The sequence below is a fragment of the Epinephelus fuscoguttatus genome, linkage group LG17 (genome assembly GCF_011397635.1).
Source record: "Epinephelus fuscoguttatus linkage group LG17, E.fuscoguttatus.final_Chr_v1".
In the NCBI taxonomy this organism is placed as follows: Eukaryota; Metazoa; Chordata; class Actinopteri; order Perciformes; family Serranidae; genus Epinephelus; species Epinephelus fuscoguttatus.
The window spans coordinates 5593195-5607030 of NC_064768.1; positions in this window are offsets into that span (position 1 = coordinate 5593195).

The window sequence follows — 13836 nt, forward strand, 5'->3', positions numbered from 1 at the left end:
TTAATAGTTAATTTGTGTTTCCTCCATCTCCTTTCTGCTATTCTGCAATTTCTTTTCAGATTTTTGATTTCTTCATTTCTCCACATGCCTATTTTGTACCAGCTTTGTTTTTAGTGGAGCGACTGAATCAAGACTTGACTTTAGTTTATTGTTAAAATCTTCAACAATAAAGTTGCAGGAAGCAGGTAAAATAACTGGAGGACATTCATCTAAAACTTCAATAAAATTTGCAGCCACTTCAGAGGTAAGATAGCGTTTCCTCACAGTTCGCACCAAGGTCTCCCGCTGAATAAAACTGGTGATATTAAAAAACACACAATAATGGTCAGACACAGCAGAGTCGATAACAGAGGGCACACTGGTGGACAGGCCATGGCTGATGACAAGATCCAGAATGTGTCCTCTGTTGTGAGTCAGCTATGTGACATGTTGAGTAAAATCCATACAGCTGAGGATGTTTAAAAACTCATGTGCAAAGGAATCTGACTGATTGTCTATGTGCAGGTTAAAATCATCTGATAGAATTATCATATCATAAGCGGTATGGATTATTGATAAAAACTCAGAAAATTCATTAATAAAAGCAGCACATTGTTTGGGTGGTATGTAGACTGTGACACATAGGATTGGGGGGTTGCTAAAAACAATTGCATGGTATTCAAAGGTGGTGTACTGATCAAATAGAATGTGTTTAGTAGTGAGTGAATTAGCGGAGATTGATGCAGTACCACCACCCTTCCTACTGCTCCTTACAGAAAATGCAAAATTAAAATTTGGTGGGGAGGCCTCAGTGAGAACAGCTGGTGTGTCCACGCTCAGCCACGTTTCAGTTAAAAATAAACAATCAATTTTGTTATCTAAAATCAGCTCATTGATAATAAAAAACTTGTTTGCCAGAGAGTGAACGTTTAAAAGTGCCATATTGATAGTGGCTGGTGACTTCTGAACTGTAGATATCGGTGGTTGGTATTTTTGGAGAGGTTTAGTTTGCTCTCTGTTTGTAATGATGACAGGAATTGATGAAGTGTTTGCCTGAATATAAGGTCCAAGTCCGGTGATGCATGTATTGCTGTTAAAAATGGAATTAAAAACATAGGAGCTAGAACCTGAGGGACATCAATCGCTGACGAACTGGTCAGCAGGTGTGGGTTTGCATCGGTGAGAGGAGAATGTGTGCCAGGTTAGCGGACAGTAGACGGCAACCAGATTTGTTGAGGTGAAGCCCATCGGCCCCAAAAAGATGCCTCCTCTCCCAGAAGACATCAAAGTTGTCTATGAAGCCAACACTGTGGGAGCTGCAGGCAGAGGAGATCCAGGCGTTCATGCTGAGCAGTCTGCCACAAGTGGGGGTGGGGCCGGAGATAAAAACACTCAGCTGTGACTGTTTGACCAGATTAAAAAGGTGGGTAAAATCCTGCTTTAAAAGTTCAGACTGCTGCTTGGGGATGTCGTTGGTAGCTGCATGTATGATCAGTCTGTCAGCCTGCGGATGAGACTTTAGGATGCCTTCAGGATTCTTTCCGTTATGTCAGCAACGGTGGCGCCGGGGAAGACAGTGTGATCTCCCCCCCCTCATCCGCACATTCCTCACGATGGAGTCCCCGATGATGAGGGTTGTAGGTGGAGGATCCATCAAGTGTCCAGGGGGGGAGGTGGGTGAACCGGGAGCGTGGTTTCCCGCCAGGTGAGGAGAGCCCCTGGTGTGCAACCGCACCGCATCCTGCAGGAGCCGCTTGCGCTGGGCTGAGGAGTGGAGAGGGGGTCGCTATGGCCCCGCTGCCGGGCGAGGGACAGAGGAAGCCCCGTTCGAGGTCCTCCTCCGCTCGCGGATAACAACCTCGGACCAGGTAGCCCCCCGGTCAAGATGTTGAGATGGAGAACGGGAGGGGCCGTCAACACGGGAACTGCCAGGACCCCCACAGGATGACTCTCCAACTCCGTAAGGTGCAGAGCACGGCCCGGTGGTTGTAGGCGCAGGGACAGCAGCAGCAGCAGCGGCGGCAGAGGAGTTGTGCGAAGGTGCACCGTCCGGGGCTCCCACTCCGCCACCGCTGCCTCTGGCAGGAGGAGAAGCCGCCGGTCGGTGCATGGAGTTGGGGGACGCTCCAGTGGAGGCACAGTCAGGAGCCACGCAGGCCCTGCCATCCTCACCTGGGTGATCCGGTGCCTCAGTCAGCGCTGTGTAGCGGTTCGACAGGTGGAGCAGTGGTAGTGGAATATCCGTGATCCGCGCCTTCCCACCTCCCCTAACTATCACCTCTGTCCAGTTGCCCTCTGGACTGGGGGTCGAGCAGGAGGATGGCCGAGTTTGCAACGGATCCCAAAGAAAAGTGTCAGCTGTGGAGGTGTTAATGACGGAATTCAGGATGGCGATCTTCTTGTTTTGTGCAGCAGTTGTGTCGATGTAACTTGACAGCAAGACGTCCAGCTAATCCGAAAGTCTCTGGACATCATCCCTGAGGTTAGTAATCACTTTTTCTCTACGTGAATGAAGTCAGTCCTCACAGGGCATGATGATGATGCCGTGGGACCAGACAGCTAGCTAGCTACGTGGCTACTTCACGTGTTTTTTGCTAACGGTAGCTAACCTGCATCACTGTCATTCAAACTTGTTGTGGTGTAGTTTAGATTGTCTAGTCGTTTTTTAAAATGTTTTTGTACAAGGCGCATCTGAAGGTGGACGGGAGAGAAACTGTTGATTTGCTCACTGTGTGGGAATCTGAAGGTCCACTTGTAAAATCCACACAGGAGAGAAACCTTACAGCTGCTCGGTCTTGTCGTTGCAGAGTGTATGATGATAATACATGCGGTAAGTTTAACACACACGCACATACACACATATGGGGTGCCGTTTGTAAAGTGGCTCACGCTGAAAATAACATCAACATTTTGCCACATTTAGCTTCAAACAATATTTAAAAAAGTGTTGTGAATTTTTTAACGTCACCTTTTACCACATTTACAGCAATATTTGTTAACTTAGAAATATATTAAATAGTTAAATCTAAATATTAAATGTGGCGCCTAAATGTTAAATGTTAAATCTAAATCTAAATGTTAAATCTAGATCTCAATGCTAAATCTAAATCTAAATGTTAAATCTAAATGCTAAATCTAAATGTTAAATCTAAATGCTAAATCTAAATCTAAATGTTAAATGTTAAAGGGAAATTTCGGTTTATTTCAACCTGTCTCCTATCGTCCTAAATTTGTTTCAAGTGACTAGTGACATAAAAATAATAGTTAGCATGTTAGCCGTTAGCCTAGATACAGCCGTAGCATCAGACCTGTTAAAACGTAAGTGAACAGGCATACTTCAACTGCAAAGTTAGTCCACTAAACAAGACCAAGAGGGCAACACAAAGAGGACTACTTTAATTACAAGCATTTCCATTCTATACACATGCAGGCAGTGTGTGATGCAACAGGCCAATATTTAAACATTTTTGTGGGCTATCCAGGATTGGTACATGACACAAGGGTCTTCAAGAACAGTCCACTGTACCTTAATGCTGAGTACCCACCTCAAGGGTATTTTCTGTTGGGGGATGGAGGTTACACTTGCCTGGAGACACCTATCACAGTCATCACACCCCACCGCCACAAGGAAGACCACAACAGCGTTTCAATAATTCCCATGCATGGGCACGCTCTGTAATAGAGTGTGCCTTTGGAGTCATGAACGCAAGGTGGAGGTCCACGCTGTCCAAAGCCGTGGAGGTACAGTTGTCCTTTTGCACAGATGTTGTGATGGCCTGTGCATTTCTTCACAACATCTGTATCAGCAATGGTGACATTATGGAGCCAGAGGAGGCTGAAGATGCAGGTGAAGCAGCACCCGTCCCACCTGAAGAAGTGGACTTTCGAGAGAGGAGTGGAACACCAATAAGGGACATACTTACTGCCCAAGTGTCTGCCCCTGTAGCACCACCTGCTCAGTTGATGGAGCATGATTATTGCCAGCACTGATGGGAGTATTATTATATTTACAACCTCTGTTCACAGTGTCACCTCTTTCACATGTTTGCACTTTTTCACGTCTGCACTTTAAAATAAATTTTGCACATTTGGCAGTGTTTGAGTATATTGCTCGGTTGATGGATGAACCAATTAACCATTTATTAAACTTAGAAATAATTGAACAAGAAAATGTACCTACAAATACAAATGTGTTGTGTCAAACTCAAATTTTGATGCATTTTTTTTACAATGCTGTTAGTGAACAAAAAACAACAACAACAACAACAACAAAATCACAGTAGTGCAGAGGCTTACATTTTTTCAACAATTTTCCCAAAGATATCAAGTAATCTGTCCATCTGTTCAGCATTTATTTCAAAATTCTGTTGGTCAGTCTTGTCTCTCTCCTGCTGCTCTGCAGCCCTTTGTGCACGGTCATCCTCCAAAAACTGAAGTACCTCATGCTTTCTTTTACGTTTTGGTGGTCTGTCGGTGGAGGGCTGGGGGGTGGATGGTCCGCTGCTAACAAGCAGGTGAGACTATTTATGACCTACACCCTCTGGCCCACCAGATGCAAAAAGGTTGACAGGTGTTACTGATGCCCTTGATCCAATGGCCTCATCCATGGCTGCTTAAAATTCCCATGTGGCTGCAGTCTCCTCTCCTGCATCGGTCCCTGCCCCGGTCTGTTTGGTTTTCTGTTTCAGTTCCTGGGTGCATGGGTTTTCACACATATTCACATTATTTAGTTAAATGAAATACATTTACATCATTTCAAAACAAATAAATATCATTCTTAAAAAGGCAACATCAACACTAAAAATGACATTATCATGGGACTTCCGGTACAGCTCAGTAGTCAGACGCACCTGAGACCACGCTCCCGAGAAAAGTTACTATTTTCCCACTAAAAACTCGTTTACTAAATTTTGAGTGGCACCTTTGTTAGATGAGTGGGAAGAGACTCACAAGAGGCCAAAAAAGAGAAGAAGAAATGTCTAAAAATCAAGAAAAAGGCAGCACGGGGGCGAAGGCGAAAGCTAATGTTAGCAACCTGGAGGCACGGTGTGTTAGCAGCGGCATGGAGGACACCCCGGAGGGTGAAACCAGTGTGAATTCGAACGACTTGATGGTGGCGATTAAGGACCTTAAATCTGATTTGACGAAAGGTAACGACTCCCTGCGGCAAGAAATCAACCACACGAGCCAAGAAATTAATGGCAAACTTGATAACTTAACAAAAGAGGTGCAAAGTTTGTCCGGCCGCGTTGACGAAGCGGAGACCCGAGTGGGGCGTATGGAGGACTGGGCGGCGGAGGTAAATGTGGTGCTCTCTGCCTTTGCCAAACAGCAAAAGATTCTTCAAGCTAAAGTCACGGACCTGGAGTCCCGATCTAGAAGAAACAACATCCGCATATTCGGAGTGGCAGAAGGTGAGGAGGGAGATTCGGTACCCCATTTCATCACTACTCTCCTTAAACGTGAGCTACCGCTACCGCAGGACCTCGACCTGAAAATCCAACGGGCACACTGCTCCTTGACGCAGAAACCTCCACCCGAAGACCCTCCAAGACCCATTATTGTCAATTTCCAGGAGTTTACAACTAAGGAACTGGTACTGAAGGAGGCTTGGAGAAAGGGTAAAATATCACTGGGCAAGCGGGTGATCTACTTTGACCATGACTACGCCACTGAGATTGTCAAGAAGCGCAAGGAATACAATCCGATCAAGAGAGCTTTAAGGGAGAAGGGAGTACGTTTCCAAACCCCCTATACCAACATGAGGATCCACTGGGACACCGGAGTCAGAACATACAGCAGCGCAGATGCAGCATGGCAAGAGTTACACAGACGGGGCTACAAAGTGGACCCGCCGCAGGCGCGTGAGAGAGAGTCTGTGCTGGATTCATACCTCTCGGAGCTTCTCGGATGGGAGCGGAGAGCAGACCGCCGGGAGAAAGGCAACTCCACTTCACAGAGAGCGAGGGAGAAACTGCGGGAGTTCCAGAGGGACAACACAGCGGAGGACGCCTGAGATTTTTTTTTTTTTGGCTACAGGCTACTCTCACAATTGGGTGGTAATTTTTCATTGTTCGAAAGTGTTGGTTAAGTTAAAAAAAGATAAATCACATGTTGTAATGCTTCAAGAAACGCATATGTCTAATGAAGAACATAATAAGTTGAAGAGGTTTGGGTATTCGAATTCCTTTTTCAGTGCATGCAAAAATAGCAGGAAAAGAGGAATGGCTATCATGGTGTCTAACTCTCTGAATTTTGACTTAATTAAGGCAGAAGGAGATAAGGAAGGCAGATATGTTTTAGTCAAAGGAAAACTTGATAACATATTGGTCACATTTGCTTGTATCTATATTCCTCCAGAAAGTGATAAAAAAAATCTTTACTCAGCTCTTTGATAAAATTGTCACTTTCAGTGAGGGTATATTAATCTGTGCTGGTGACTGGAATACAATCCTGAATTACTCATTAGACACGACAAGTAAAAAAAACAACACAAACTGCATATGTCAAAAAACCTTAACATCTTAATCAAAGAGTCTGGTATGTTTGATGTCTGGAGGAATCTCCATGCTTCAGAGAAGGACTTTACCCATTTCTCAGCCACACACCAGATTCACTCAAGAATAGATTTCTTTCTGATGTATATCACAGATAGACATAGGGTGAAAGAATGCTCAATAGGAACCTCGGATGTTTCAGACCATAACGCAGTTTACTTAACTATACAATAGACATAAAGACATAAAAGCACACTGTGGAGAATGAATATTGGGATTCTGAATAACACAACAACTGTTAAGGATATAAAAAGAGAAATTAAGGACTGTATTGAAAATAACACTAATAGTGAAGTGGAACCAACGATGGTATGGGATACGATTAAAGCAATTATGAGAGGGAATTTGATATCACGGACAGCTTACATGAATAAAGTGAAGAGGCTAAGATATGAAAAATTACAGGAAGAATTGAAAAAATTAGAGAAACAAAAACAAACGAATAAAGATGTAACACTGACGAACCAGTTAAAAGAAATCAGGAAACAAATAGATGCAATCCTGACTGATGAACTTGAAAAGAAAATTAGATTCACAAAACAAACCTTTTACGAATCTGGCCCTAAAGCAACAAAGATCCTGGCACGACACCTTAGAAAACAACAAATTAAAAGCTGCATATCTAAGATTAGAGACCCATTGAATAACGTCATAACTTCTAAACCTCTGGAAATTGAAAATTGCTTCAAAAAATATTACATGTCACTATTCTCAGAACCAGATCCACTGGATGATGAGATGATTAAAAAATACTTACTATCACTGGATCTCCCCTCCATAGGTAAGGTACAAAATGAATCTTTATCCGCTCCAATTACAAAGAAAGAACTAGACAGAGCTATCAGCAATTTGAAAAATAATAAATGCCCAGGGAGTGATGGCTTCCCAAACGAGTGGTACAAGATCTTTGGGGAGGACCTTGCACCCACATTACTTAAATCTTTAAATTGGACTCTTAAATATGGTAAAATACCCCCATCATGGAAGGAAGCGGTGATTTCAGTGATACTAAAGGAAGGCAAAGACAAAGAGTTGTGTGAATCTTATCGACCGATTTCCATATTAAACGTAGATTATAAAATATTCACATCCATCATTTCTAGAAGGCTGGAACATCTTCTTCCTTACTTAATAGATGAAGACCAAACTGGATTTATAAAGGGCAGACAAACGCAGGATAATATCAGACGCACACTACATATTATAGAACATATTAATAATAGACAACTCAGTACAGCCTTGATTAGCCTCGAGAAGGCATTTGATAGAGTTAGTTGGCCTTTTCTTTATAAAGTTCTGGAGAGATTTGGCTTTAATGACCAATTTATTAGTTGTATAAAAGCTCTCTACAGTAGCCCTATTGCCAGGCTGAGGATCAATGGCTCTCTGACAGACAATTTTAATCTTAACAGAGGTACAAGGCAGGGATGCTGCCTCAGCCCCTCCCTCTTTGCGTTATTTATAGAGCCGCTTGCTCAGAACATCAGACAAAATGATGAACTGGAAGGGATTAACATAGCAACAGAGGAGCATAAAATAGGCCTGTTTGCTGACGACATTATCACCTATTTAAGGAACCCAAACGTAACAATCCCCAGACTTCTAACCACCTTGGAAAATTATGGCAAGATGTCAGGATACAAACTAAACATCAAAAAAACACAGGTACTTTGCTTAAATTACCTACCGAACAGTAAAATTAGGAGTAAATATAAACTAAAGTGGGACACAAAATGGATTAAGTATCTCGGTGTAATAATTACACAGAATTTAAATGACCTGTTTGAATTTAATTACCGTACTTTGACCAACAAAATTCAGAAAGATATAACACGTTGGTCAACATTAATTTTAGATTTCAGTTCGAGGATAGAGGTGATAAAAATGAATGTACTGCCTAGGCTATTATACGTCTTCCTCTCACTCCCCATTAGGATCCCAGAATTCCAGTTCTCTGTGGAACAAATTAATATCTAGATTTATTTGGGCAGGCGCAAAACCAAGGGTAAAACTCACAACGCTCCAGCTAGATAAAGAGCGAGGAGGTCTTGCCCTGCCTGACTTTAGACAGTATTATTATGCGGCTCAACTGCGATACATTGTCTACTGGTGTTCCCCAGAATATCAAGCCAAGTGGAAAAATATTGAACTCAATTTAGATAAAGTGCCACCCCCTGCTAGATTAGGGGCGAAAAAATGTATAGATCATAAGGAAGATAACACGATTTTGAGAAACACTTTGAAAACATGGTTTGAGATTGTTAAGAAAAACAAAATGGAAGGTGACAGTAGGTTGTTGATGTGGCCCTCTCATTCACCTGACTTTGGCCCCAGGGTATTAGATGACACGTTTATTAGGTGGACGGAGAGGGGCATAACAGCAATATGTACACTTGTTGAAGGGAAAACTTTTAAGAACTTTGATAAACTCAACGGGAGTTTAATCTTGTAAACGGATACCTGTACCGTTATTTACAGCTACGTAACTTTTATGACAAGGAAGTGAATAGGCACTTATCAGCGGAGACTAATGAGATGATTGTATTTTTGATGGGCATATAAAAGAACCCTCAAAGATTGTATCAAAACTGTATAGCAGCCTCCAAAAATGTAATGGAAGAAACTCATTATATATCAAATCAAAATGGGAACAAGAATTCAATGTCATATTGTCAGAGAATGATTGGTTTTCCATGTGCAACACACAACAATCTTCAACTAGTTCGAGAAGATGGCAAGAATTCGGCTGGAAAAATCTTATACGCTTTTTATCACTCCACACATTAAGACTAAACAAATACAACAACAACAGAAATGTTGGAGAGGGTGTGATCATGTAGTAGCCAATCATTCTCATATCTTCTGGACATGTGCAAAAATACAATTATTCTGGAATAATGTTATCCAAACAATGGAGGAAATTTTAAATCTAAGAGTGCCCAAAGACCCACGGACTGTATATCTGGGACTTATCCCTGTTGAAGTAATTGAAAAGAGAGACATTTACCTCTTTAAAATATTGACTATTGCTGCTAAAAAGGCCCTGACAAGAAACTGGATGAGAAGCGATCCCCCAGGGCCGAGACAATGGCTGGACACTGTTGAAGAAATATATGCCATGGAAAAATTGACTTTTTGTCTGAGAATTAGAGGAAGGGATTTTAATCAAAAGTGGCAAAAATGGACTACATTTAAGGTCAAATCCCAGCCACGCCCTTAAAGAAGAAGAAGAAGAAAGGGAAAAAAGAAAAGAATGACAATATACAACGTCTCCCCCAGGTTGTTATGATGTTATTATTGTTACTATCATTCTTTATTTTTATTTTTATTTTTTATTTTCCATTTCATTTTTTCTCTTTCCTTCCTGTGTCACTTGAAAAAAGCAAAATAAAAAGTTTAAAAAAAAAAAAATGACATTATCATACATTAATGATAATGAAATTATACCTTGTATTTATACTTTAGATTTTCCCATTTTCTTTTAGCCTGCTCACCAGTGACCAACTTGTCCAGTTCCATCAACTGTAGCACATGCCTATCATAATATAGTAAAAATGATTTAGGCATATCAAGCAGTGATAGTTGTAGTGATCGTTTTGTAATATTTGTCTTGTTTGAAATAAAAACATCAATCAAAAGAAATGACGGAGCAAACTACTCACCTGTATCCATCAGCTGCAGTATTTTTTGCCCTTGTAAACAGGTAATTGTTCTCTGTTCTCAATTTTATGAATTGGAACGTTTGTTCCGTGGTCCCTATTTCAGATAAGTTCTGTGGTTAGTAAATAATTCCAGGACAAAGCTTGATATGAATTTCCTCACCACAGACACATTAACAAAGCTTCCTAACATGTACCATCATGACGCTATGATAAGAACAGGACTATGATATAAAGTTAAATTTCTAAAACATTTTTCTTACATTGAAATTTCTTTGGCGGCATTTCAGTAGAAATCCTGACGATCACAGACTTCACCAGCTTCTCCTTCTTCTTGATTATTGGCGGAACTCCACCAGCTGTTGATGCATTGTGGGATTTATACTTAGCCAAATACCGCTCAGGTGCGGTCTTACCGTAAGTGTGGGTAAAGTACAAATCAAGCGCACTGCACTTTTGGTCGGCGTAGAAATAGGATACACTTGCACACTTACACTAAGCACATGGACGCACACGTCAAGTGTCCAAGTGTGTAAGTGTGATCAAGCGCACATAATGGGACAGCCCCCAAGTTGGGATGAAGTCAGACACAAAACTAACCGGCATGCATTGTGCGCCAATCACCGGTGATCGAATTTGCGCAGTCCTGGCTCATCTCAAACGAACCTATTATTAAGTAGGCAGATCTTGCCTGCAGTTGGGTACTCTTGACTCTTGAAAACACTGGACAAATGAGAGTAATCACTTAGGATGGACAGAAATAGATCAAGAACTTAACCTCAGTCCAACTGAAGCTTTATTACAAAATAAAGTCTGGGAGCAAAGAGACCAATCCAATTTTACATCACTCAAAGAATATTCATACATATTTTTTTTTTTATATTTTTTATATTACTATTATTATTGTTATTTGCATTCAGATTTTATATTAAATTGTTTATAGTATTTCCTTTTTATACGTATGCCTCTAATTACTCTATATTTTTTATATATTTTATATTCTTTGTTAAGCACCAATACACCAAGCCAAATTCCTTGTATGTGAAAACCTACTTGGCAATAAAACCGATTCTGATTCTGATTCTGATTCTGACTCTAACTAAACCTCACAAACTATGAGAGATTTCACAATATAAGTAGGTATATTCTACACCTTGGAATAACCCAGCAACAAAATTGGCCAAAAAAAAAGTGATTTTTTTGGCATTCCTGTTTGTCTTGTGGTGTAAGAAATACACCAGATCTGGGTGATGATAAAACATTTAAATCTTATCAAGAACTCAGTGCACAGTTCAGCCTAAAAGATAAATCTGATTTCTGGAGTAGTTTGGGGAATGCAGTTAAGCAGTTGCCTGAGGAAGATAATATGGTACAGCACTATTTTAAACTACCTAAATGTAATTGAGCTTCCACTTTTATTAAGATAACCGCTAACACAATATATGGCTACTGCGAGAACCTCAGACTTATCTGACAGAGGGTTTAAATTTGAACATTCATAAGGATTCTTGGGCAAGGGTATTCTCCAGTGCAGGCTGGTTTACAAGAGAAGCTCAGGGAAATATCTATATATATATCTATATATATATATCTATATGTATATATATATATAGATATAGATATAGATAGATAGATAGATAGATAGATAGATAGATATAGATATATAGATAGATAGATAGATAGATATATATAGATAGATAGATAGATAGATAGATAGATAGATAGATAGATAGATAGATAGATAGATATAGATATAGATAGATAGATAGATAGATATAGATATATATAGATAGATAGATAGATAGATAGATAGATATTTCCCTGAGCTTCTATATATATATGTGAGAGAGAAAGAGAGAGAGAGAAAGAGAGAGAGAGAGAGAGAGAGAGAGACAGTGCTGTAAAAAAGTATTTCCCCCTTCCTGGTTTCTTATATTTTGCATATTTGTCACACATAAATGTTTCAGATCAACAAAGAATTTTTAATATCAGACATATACATATATATATAATGTATATGTATATATATATATATGTATACATTATAAGATACTTCATCGATAGTATTTTACACTTGTCCGTCTTCATAAAATGGGTTTACTAGAAAATAATCTATGCTGGAAATGTAAACAGTAGGAAGGTACCTTTATCCATGCAATGTGGGCCTGTTCTCTAGTCTACCTTTTTGCCGAGAGATAATCAAAACAATACAAGAGTGGCTGGGTATGCCTGTTCCTGAATCAGTTCAACTTTGCCTCTTGGGGGACAGGTCACGTCTACCCAGACCAGCTTTTGTGCTAGCCATGACACTTTATCTCAGCTGCTAGGGTCATTCTTCAAAACTAGAAAAGTCAAGTTAGACCCGAATATAGAGAGTGGGTTAATGACAGAGAACACATCATTTGAGTTAATAATAGCCTTAACCGTAGAGAGTCATATTTGCTTGTCTGGGGTAAGTTTTTGTCTTTTATAAAGGACTAAATGCGTCATAAGAGCTAGACACTGTTCTGAAAAGAACTTCAATTGTAACATACAGATGAAGGCAATGGGCTTTAGTTTCTTTTGTTTTGGCTGTGTCATGGGGACCTTTTTTGTTTCTTTGTTTGTTTGTTTGTTTGTTTGTTTGTTTTGTTTCCCGGCTTGATGTGTAGGTCACTGATTTAAGGATCAGTGCAGGTGGAATTATTATCAACACTGCAGAGATAATGCTCTGTTTTGTTTAGTCTGTGCTGTTAGTGTTTATGTATTTGTTTTTTGTGTTGATGTTCTTAAAATAGAAAAACCTCAATAAAATGCTTAAGTGACCAAAAAAACCCTCTTGAACAGTAGAGACAAACAAAACCTTACAGCTACATCATATTTCACTTAAGGGACTGTTCATTACTTATGAAGGGGAAGGGGTGGTGCGTAAAGTGGAAGGCATGTCAAATATTTTTTAAAGCACTGGGTAGGGGCTTGTGTTTATTATTTGGCTTAGGGGAGGGGTATACAAATTTAAATGGTTGTATTTTTGTTCATCTTCTGACAATGTTTTCCCCCAAAATTGCCAAAATTACACCATTTATCACAGTTAGAAACTATAAAAACAGAAATTATAATTGGATTTTAAAAAAAAATCTTTATTTCAAACATAAATAAAATAGAACAAAATGTAGGTGATCAATAAGGTAATCATTCATACAAAAAAAACCCCAAAAAACAATCATAATAACAGAGGTAAATATTTAGCGTTCGAAAAGGAGTAGGTAGAAGTTATGCACTTGTCTTCACATTTCTGACGGTCCTTGGACACATCATCAGCCTCGGTTTATTCCCATTTCATAAGTATTCCTTTATAATTTGGTTGTATTGTTTAAAAATCTCTCCAGGTATTACTAAAGGTAACAGTTTAAGAGGTTTAAAGAGAAACAATCTCATAAAATGTACCAAAGAGCACTAAAGCCACCTTCAAACTTTCACCTTAATTAAAAAAATATTCCGTTTTTAAGAGGTAAAAACTTATTAATAATTGAATTTTAATCTTAATGTATTTGCGGAAGTATGAGCAGTCGTTAAACAATGTACCCTTCAAAATAAAGGTAGGCCGTGTTTTGGCCACCAAAAGAAAACTATGAAAACTATTCCTTACTGCACGAAAAGGA